We start from the raw sequence: 7,182 nt of genomic DNA on the forward strand, positions 1-7,182 counted from the left end.
AGCCCCACTATGCCTTCCACTGGCTATTTCAATTTCAATTTTTTTTGATCTTGCAAGTTGACACCATCTTACTGGCCCTTGATTCTGAGAGGGCCAAGGAATTTCCTTGTTACATTGTTATCATGAGAATCGTCTTTAGCAAAACAATTGATGCTTACACTTCTTTGTGAAAAATTTGTTTCAGATCTCGGAAGAACCAAAAGATCCTCTGCACTGCACACTTTGGCCAATGCCTAAAGATGGCAAAAACAGGAAACCTTCAGAAATTATTTTGCTGCAGCAGGTAGGCAATGAGCATTCTACTTTATCTATTTTATACACTTTGATTTGATTAGGTAACTCAGGGCTTCAAAGTGTCGAGAATAAACAAACCTGACATCATTCATAGTAATTTGGATACTTCAATTCCAACAAATTGTTGCATGATGCATTATTCCAGGTGAACAAACATACAATTGTTATGGTGAATCTACTAATCAGGCTTTTTGTTTGTTGCAGCTAACACTTCCGATGGAAAATTATACTAATAGACTGGAACAAGAGTGCATGTTCGTCTTGGATAGAATTAATCTCACTTCCTTGCATCCTCCGAGTTCAAAAACAAAACATGGATGTCTCGATAGTGGTGGTAGAAACAATCTTAATTTATGTCCTATCTCAAGAGTCATGCATACTCGAGAAGTTTTTCTTAGCAATAACCAAGGAACATTATCATATATTATTGATCTTTTAGTTCCAATACTGTTTTGCATAGTAGTATGGCTTACACTGCATTTCTATATATTGTTTGTATCCACATATATATTACTGATCTTTTGGTTCCAATACTGTTCGGTTGTGTATTAGTATGGTGTAGATTGCAATTTAGATTCCTACACTCATTGCTTTGCTTAGTTAAATTTGTAGGACAACACAAGTATATAAATGTGCTTATATTTTGTGTACTTTATTTAGACAAATTTTATAGAGGAAGAAATAATCTTTTTCTGATAGATTGTTTTATGTGCAGAACAATCACCACATGTTGTAGCAAGGCCCACATAAAGATGATGTAGTCATGCATAGGTAAATGATTCTGCCAAAATGATACTCTAGATATGGTCCCACTTATTTTGGTTCACAAAATGTAGTAGGTAAGGAATTCATTTATTTTAGTTCCTGAATAGGTTACAATTCGTAGTGTCAGTGCAAGGCAAGAAATTATGTAGTTGTCGCCCAGCCGCAGGCGAGAAGAAGGGTGCATCATCTGGGGTCATGTATCTGGGTACAGTTCTTATTCTATGAAAAAAGTATAACTTTAAGCTTAGTTGTAGTTTTACCATAGTATCTTAGGAGATGATGTGCCTTCAGTGTCCAATTAGTACATGTCTCTCCTTTTCTTTTCTTGATACAGTGTTAGATCCATGATAGTACTATTTTTAGGTGGATTTGTTTTGTATTAAAATCTAAGAATAGTTAGTAATAGTTGTGCTTTTGCTCGTGTCATCTATAACGATGCCTATCTGTGTGTATGATGTCCTTCTTCTGGGGTGCATGGATAACGAGGCTTCCTACTGCCAGCGTGTTTATATGTATATTATGATCATGCTATCTCTGTTTGTGTTAAAGGAGCCTTAATGATACTTAGCTCTAAATTTTATATAATACTTGCTCTTCAATAACTGTATATACTATGAATGGTCTGGTCTTGTTTTGTTCATAGCTTGCTTCACGATAGAGTTGAATTATTTCTGAAAAAAGGTCATTCCATGTAACACCTTGGGTTTCCCATTCTGCATTATTTATCTCTTGTTTCTAATGAGTATTCTGTCTTCTAATCTTTTCTCCGGAGGCTATCTAATATTTGATGATTGCTATTTCTACAGATGGAGTTCAATCTTGTCTCCCTGCTTTGTCAGGGAAATACCATTTGGCGTATCCGTGTGTATGTCTCACGACTATGGCAGCACCATGGTGGGACTGATAATGGACCCATTACGGATACATACCGCTAGGGTACAATCATCCTATCGTCTATGTGATTGTTGCCTAGACAGTTCTTTAATTCCTGTTCTCACAAATGCTTACACAATAGTTCTTCGACTGCCAGGGTAACCACATATACACTGAGGTGCTAGAAATAATATCAACAGCTTCCTGGAATGTATTGAAGAAGGTGATGTCATCATGACTCCAACAACTCCACTTACGCATCCATCAATCTTGCAGGGAATAGTTCTAAACTATCGGGCTTCAGTTGGCATGTTACCTGAGGTAAATTCAGTTTCCTCTTTTCCTATGCTCTATAGACTTGGTCGCCATGCCTCCGTGATCACATTACTTCCCATTTTCAAGGTCATACTTCCCATTACAGGCCGACAAGACGGCAAATTCGGTTAGTGAGAAGATCGTCCAAAAGAACATCGTCGAGAAAGATGAGCTGATGCAAAGAGGTGATTACTGTTATTCTGCCAGTCGGCATCGTTCCACTGAAAATGTACCCATGTTTGTTGCCTGATATGATTTTCCCCCTTGTGTCCATGGTTTTCAGGTTTGAACCATTTGTTTATGTTATTGCCCCAGTGAGTGCGGGCAAGAAAGGCAGGAAGAAGTAATCCCTTATGTTAGGTATTTATCTTATCTGTTTACCTTGCTTTGATGTGCATGTTACTATTTCCTTGCTTTCTTGTGTACTGATTGTTCTACTTCATTTGTCCTTTGTTATCATTTTACCTTGTATCAAATCATGGAGTGCTTTGGGCCCTCGCATGATGTGCACCATCCTTTGGAGTTCTTAGGGCCCTTGCATGTACTTGCCAGTAGATTTGACTTTATTGCCTTGACATGATACAATGGTACTATAGATTTGACTCAGGCAATCAATTTGTGGCATTCGGAAATAGTGTGCAGTATAATTGTATCAAATCTATTGGCATTTGTCATTATGCTTATTGATATATCTCCTCCCTCCCTGGACTATTATTGTAGCTTCTCGTGGCCAGGGGCGCAATGTACGTGGAGGTGTTCAATAGAGGGGAAATTCTGCCGCCCTACAGCATCAGGAAGAGGAACAGCAGGACCAGGCTGCGCTTCACCTATAACGATGACATCTGCTTGAACTCAGTTAACCTGAACTCCATAATTGAGGCTATGTTTATTCTGGTATATAATCTGTCTTGCTCATAATTTTCAGTTGCTAGAAGTTAGCTTCTCTATACAGTCTGATATCGCTAATCTCAAATGAATCTTTATTTATTATTTGTTTTAGTTAGTGCACCAATTTTCTTTTGTCGTGCAGTGCCTTTGAAGATGTATAGCGGTGGTGCAGACGAACTGACCTTCCTGTTCGTACTCCTACATTGCATATCTGAACTTGGCCAAGAATGGACCCCAATGCTTCTCTTGCCTCAGAGGCATGGTGACCTACTCTGCCTCCCCGTAATTTCTATCTTCCACTCCTTTATGCCCTTCTGATTATTGATTTGATGTGCCCTGCTATCATGCTTCTTGGGTCAAGTTACTTAGTTTTTGGAGCTCTTGCTTTGTTTACCTCTTTGTTATGTTCTATGTCTTCCAGATATATTGGTTAAAACCCTTCTGATTGTTGCTCTTGATTTGAAATTCAGTTCATATGAAGCAAATAAAAGGCATGCAGTTCTTTACGATTTGAGCCGCCACCCCTCCGGCCTGCCCGCCGGCGGCACACTGCTCTTCCAGCCGCCCCTGAGCCCACGCGGCTTGCCGGATCATGCGCCACCCCAGAGTGCCACCCACGCCAACCTGAGATCCGCCTCTGCAGGTATGAACTCCCCTCCAATGTCCTCTTCTCCTCTATCCTTTACTTCTCTATTTTATTCAACTTGTTAGCCAAAGGGTTCAGATTCTTGCCATGATTGATTGTTAGTCTTTGTACATGAATGGGTTAAGATGTGATGTGAGATGAGAGCTAGCAACAGATGTGCTTGTTCTACATATAGGTGCACTTCTTTAGTTGATGCTTGTTACAATATTGAAAACATGTTACTCTTTACTGCACTAGGACATGATGGCCAGATCGCCGGGAGCCCCTACCCCGACCCCAAGGTTGCTGGCAGCGTCAACCCCGACGATGAGGTCACCGTCACCCCCAACCTTGACGCCCAGGTCAGTAGAAGGTACATTTGATTGCTGGTACATTTGTTGTCCGAAGGCCCAAAGTTTTCAAATCTAACTGAAACCAAAGCCTTGTGATTTATCCAACTGAAGATCCAAAGCCTGTAGTTAAAATGATAGTTAGGTGGTACAAGGACTAGCATCATGTGTACCTCATTCATGTGGATACTAAAATGTGCTCTCATCTGCTATTTTGCTAGGACTTCTTTGTTCTCTTTCTTAATGCAGTCGTTGATAAGATAATTTTTATAATGTTGTAAGACCGTAGAGAACACATGTTTCATAGTCAGTAGAATTGAGAACATTGTACATTATACACCCTGTGACGTTAACAAATATGTTCTCAGTTCTCCTTAATTTGGTCTGCCTAAGCCATAGAAAATGTGTCCTCTGCCTAATCAGGTGTTTAGTAATTCATTTTTAGAGTGTGGATTTGATTCGTCATGTTAGTAAAACCAGTAGCACCGTGGATCATTTTGGTACTGCTAAAATTTGGTCTTCCATAAGAGAATGGTTTGTGAACAACATTTTATTTTGATGGATCTATGGAATTGATTTTAACAACATTGTGGACCTAAACTGTTGTATGACAGGGTTAGTATTGGTTGCCTATTCTCACCAGCAAAAAAATTGTACAATGTACTAATAAAGGGAAAACATCCGATCAACAATCAAGAGTGTCTCGTAACAAAGTATTGGATTTGCATCTGTCACCTACTATGTAGAGTATCTATTTGAAACATTACAAACCCCAACATTGGTCTTTCCATTAACTGTTTCACTAACACCCAGACTTGGTACTGGTCTTTACATGAAACAAAGAAGTGTTGATCGTATTGTATATTGCAGAAGGTAGATTAAGTGAGGTGACCTACTTTGTCACTACTTATTTGCTATTGACTTTCTTAACCATCATCCTATGCCTTCATGTTTGTTAGGGTTCATATTTTGTTGCATTAACTAAAGCACCATGTTTTATTATTTTACTCCTCTATTCATTTTTATAAGGTGTGGATGGAAGAGTGACAATAACTACAGGTTGGTCAAAGGTTGAAAGAAATTCTCCTTTAAATTAGGTTGGTCAAAGACATGTATGTTTCCTTGGTCTACAGAATGTCAATTTACTAATCTTGCTAAATGTTTCCAGGAATATGTTGCTTGATGTCAGTTTACTAATCTTGCTTTCTTAATAGTTCCTTTTTGGTCACTGTAGATGTCTATTATTGTAAAAATGTTGAGATATCTTCTCTAGGAATAATGTTTTTTTCTTCACTTTCAGGCCAATGCTACTCAACTTTTCTTTGAGTGACGAGGAATTTCAACCGTCCTTGGCGAAGGACTGCTATCTGATTGTCACTAGCCTCGTGTGTAAATGCTTCGCTTTCAATATTTTGTACTATCTTGCTGCCCTATGTGCTACTTAAGCCTGATCTATTAAACATTACTTGGCCTATTCCTTTGTGCCGAGCTTGATGTGCCTCAATTGTACTCTATGATATGTACTTTGATTGGAAAATTCACAAGGTTAAAGATTTGCATTGCTTTTGGTGTTGAACCATGCATTGATTACATACTTCAGGGCGTGCTTCTTACTGATTTAGCATTACCTGCTTGACAAAAGGTTAGGACCAGAACCCTCGCGCCAAGGCGCGTTGCCGATCTAGTAATCATGATAGGGTTATGAGCTGCAAATCTGCAACGCATATGCTACAACCCATATATGTGTATCTATTCTGAATTTTACAACATATACTCAAAACGTTGTAGAGTTTTTTTTTCTTTATGGGGGGTTTCCTATGTTGTTTGGCATAATTGTCATAAACACTAACTGAAACTAATAGTTATAAAAGAAAATATATATACCACATCTGAATCATAGACAGGACAAGGGCCGGCGGAGGTGGATACCAAAACCATCGCACTATATAATAAAAAATAATAATAAGTAAGAAAATTGCACAAGTATTTATCTAAATCAAACAAGTAAGATCTTTTTTATTTTACAAAGAAGATAAGATCAAGAGGCTCACCACGGCGGTGCAGGCGATGAGATTGGTGCGGGCGATCAACGGCGGTGATCACAGGGACAGGATAGGATGGACCGCCAAACCTAGACAAATCTCGAGGAAAATGGAGTTTGGACAAGGTGCTTCGAGAGGAGAAAGCTTAAGTGTCGCTCGGGCATTTCATCGAATACCTCATGTGCATAGGAGGCGAGCTAGAGCACCACAGAACTCTCTAACGGACGACCAGAAAAACAGAGCAGTGGAGTGCTCTGCTCGCGGGTGAGGGGGTATATATAGGCATCTCGTTGGTCCCGGTTCGTGGATGGAACCGGGACTAAAGGACACACTTTGGTCCCGGTTCAAGCTACCAACTGGGAACAATGGTGGTGGGCCAGGAGCGAGGCATATTGGTCCCAGTTCGTGCCTAGAACCGGAACCAAAGGGGACAGAAGAACCAGGACCAATGCCCCACGAGGCCCGGCCGACCCCCCTGGCCTCACGAACCAGGACCTGTGGGGGCATAGGTCCCGGTTCGTGACTGAACCGGGACTAATGGGCTGGCCCGGCATGAAGCAAAAGCCTTGTTTTCTACTAGTGAAGAGATCATGCTTTTCACATGTCGAACAGTTACTCGAATTATCCTACCATCTGATATGTTATCCTAAGTGTTTCACCAGAAAGCAACCAAAACTTCTCAAAGGACAGGAATAATTGAAAATGCTCAGAAGACATTCTTATTTTGTTTGGACATAATTGCATTGATTAACTCCTCTTATAATTATAATGCTAAAAGGATAGGAATAATTGAAAATTCATAACTTTTTAAATAATTGTTCAAAAATCATATTTCAAATGCCATAATGCCCTACTCATACAAAGATTCCCATCAGTTTGTCCCAACTGGGAATTTCCAGCTAAGTCCGGAAACTCACTAGAGAGAAAGTCTTCACTCTTCCTTCTTTTTTTCGCGTGTGTCCCTTCATTATTGCACCGTAACCATGGATAATCTTCATCATTTAACAGGATGCTTTGGTCAATCATCACT

General features: G+C 39.8%; 1 long non-coding RNA gene across 1 annotated transcript; it reads left to right on the forward strand.

The window, feature by feature from the left end:
* Positions 1–1,155: 1,155 nt before the first annotated feature.
* On the forward strand, positions 1,156–5,793 carry LOC123044042 (uncharacterized). The gene is made up of 11 exons (XR_006419796.1): positions 1,156–1,264; positions 1,866–1,995; positions 2,090–2,253; positions 2,354–2,432; positions 2,531–2,607; positions 2,968–3,141; positions 3,278–3,417; positions 3,606–3,778; positions 4,019–4,122; positions 5,140–5,207; positions 5,411–5,793. It is a non-coding gene; the product is annotated as an uncharacterized lncRNA (long non-coding RNA).
* Positions 5,794–7,182: the final 1,389 nt, after the last annotated feature.

The sequence above is a fragment of the Triticum aestivum genome, chromosome 2B (assembly GCF_018294505.1).
Source record: "Triticum aestivum cultivar Chinese Spring chromosome 2B, IWGSC CS RefSeq v2.1, whole genome shotgun sequence".
In the NCBI taxonomy this organism is placed as follows: Eukaryota; Viridiplantae; Streptophyta; class Magnoliopsida; order Poales; family Poaceae; genus Triticum; species Triticum aestivum.